Source organism: Brachyhypopomus gauderio, unplaced genomic scaffold (genome assembly GCF_052324685.1).
Source record: "Brachyhypopomus gauderio isolate BG-103 unplaced genomic scaffold, BGAUD_0.2 sc54, whole genome shotgun sequence".
NCBI lineage: Eukaryota > Metazoa > Chordata > Actinopteri > Gymnotiformes > Hypopomidae > Brachyhypopomus > Brachyhypopomus gauderio.
This window is the reverse complement of record NW_027506878.1, coordinates 883,334-885,556: the sequence shown is the minus strand read 5'-3', so window position 1 is coordinate 885,556 and position 2,223 is coordinate 883,334. Positions and strand designations below refer to the sequence as shown.

The window sequence follows — 2,223 nt, the reverse complement described above, 5'->3', positions numbered from 1 at the left end:
CTTCTCACATTTGTGAAAACACATTATAACTCAGATTTCCCCTTATTTCACATTGCCATATGAGACTTGCCTTGTCCACCCATGTGATCAAGACTCGTTTCAGTCCTGTCTTTGAGTGCATACATATAGCAGTACCTGTCCTGTGAATACATATAGCAGTACACGTCCCGTGAACTTGAAGATTTTTATTTGTTTCACTGTGCAGACAGACAGACAGACAGACAGACAGATTTACAGTTTTGGTCTGCCATATTTATTCCCACGCAGTGCAGAGTGGACAGTGCCAGTCATGTCCAGTTTGAGCAAATGTCTCCCATTCATCATGATTCATTGCGAGACATTTCTGGTGGAACCAGCAGTTGCAAAGACTGCACTGTATCTATACAGTAAAAAAAAATCTGTCAGCCAGTGTTATTTATAGACAGACATAGGCTTATGTATTATAAACATTCAAGTACTTACCCACTCTGTGTAAGAAGGATATGACTTCCGTGCACACATGTGACATAAATCATCCAGTCTGTCTGAAATTAGTAATTTTGGAGAAAATGTACTTAACACATTAGTAAATGACCTTAGTCATGATCTCAGTGAACTGAAGTCATTTGAATGTCCAGCATTACCCGAACTGCTCAATATGTCTTATGTCAATATGTCAATTTCCAGCCTGCGCTGTGCAATGTCTGCTTTGCTTGATTTTACTTTGATCTTCTGGGGTACACGTGGAAAGGAAGAAATGATGCTTGCACCCATCTGGACATAAATACATAGTAGGTTAAGTTGTTTGAGAAATTGCTAAAATATAAAATATAAAGTCAATTATGGCCACGCTTAGTAAATTTTAATATTTCATAAATTGTAATTGTAGGTGCATTACATAAGAATAAACTAGAAATCAGTCTAAAGCTTTCAAAGTTCACCAGTTGTTTTTTGTGTGTAATACGACATCCAAGTAAAAATGTTCACTATCAAGTTCAAATGTTGATTTTACCTCCATTACAAAGATTCCACAACTTGTAGAGTCTTTCTGCTTGGTGTGTACAATGACATCAGGCTGCCACTGAATGTCGATCCACTCATCTTTTCCCAGAGTAGTTCTTCGTCTTTTGAAGAGCTCACTTAACAAAAATTATATTGTAAAGTCTATTATGCTAAATATGAACTAATTTAAAGTGCAATACAGAATGACTGCTATCCTTGCTAAAATTATGTAAAATAGCTTACAAATACTGTATATCAGTTCAACCATAAACTTTCTTTCTATAAAAATTCTGATTTGTTTTTAATGTTTTTAAAGTTCTGGTATTGTGAACTTTTATTTTAAAGGTTAAAGATGAAGTGTGTGTGTGTGTGTGTGTGTGTGTGTGTGTGTGTGTGTGTGTGTGTGTGTGTGTGTGTGTGTGTGTGTGTGTGTGTGTGTGTGTGTGTATGTTAGTGTGTGTTAGTGTGTTAGTGTGTGTGTGTTAGTGTGTGTGTGTGTTAGTGTTAGTGTGTGTGTGTTAGTGTGTGTTTGTGTGTGTGTGTGTGTGTGTGTTAGTGTGTGTGTTAGTGTGTGTGTGTGTGTTAGTGTAAATGTGTGTGTGTGTGTGTGTGTGTGTGTGTGTGTGTGTGTGTGTGTGTGTGTGTGTGTGTGTGTGTGTGTGTGTGTGTGCTCTCTTACCACCAATATCCAGTGACCACCAGTGTTGCATGCTCCAATAATACCCTGATATTTTGATAGATTCACCTTTAACACAGAAATATAAAAAATACTTTATTTATAGATTACAGTATGTACTAATATGGTTAGCTGTGGTCTCATGAGTAGGATGGGATGAGTTTTACAGTATAAATTAGGATAACATATTTCAGTTGTATTATTGTCTAATTGCACAATTTCAAGCATAGTCAAGTGCTGAGTACAGCTTATCAGCAAGTAAAAGCCTTACTCTTCCATGTCTGATGAAGTTTTCCTCTTCACCTCTGAAGATAACCCCGTTGTGTACAGATGGAGGTGATATACTCTTCACCTCTGAAGATAACCCCGTTGTGTACAGATGGAGGTGATATACTCTTCACCTCTGAAGATAACCCCGTTGTGTACAGATGGAGGTGATATACTCTTCACCTCTGAAGATAACCCCGTTGTGTACAGATGGAGGTGATATACTCTTCACCTCTGAAGATAACCCCGTTGTGTACAGATGGAGGTGATATACTCTTCACCTCTGAAGATAACCCCGT

The 2,223-nt window shown here is 37.7% G+C and overlaps 1 long non-coding RNA gene across 1 annotated transcript; it reads right to left on the bottom strand.

The window, feature by feature from the left end:
• Positions 1-227: 227 nt before the first annotated feature.
• LOC143488725 (uncharacterized) lies at positions 228-1,118 on the bottom strand. The gene is made up of 4 exons (XR_013124514.1): positions 992-1,118; positions 624-753; positions 463-524; positions 228-379 (listed from the first exon to the last, which is right to left on the bottom strand). It is a non-coding gene; the product is annotated as an uncharacterized LOC143488725 (long non-coding RNA).
• Positions 1,119-2,223: the final 1,105 nt, after the last annotated feature.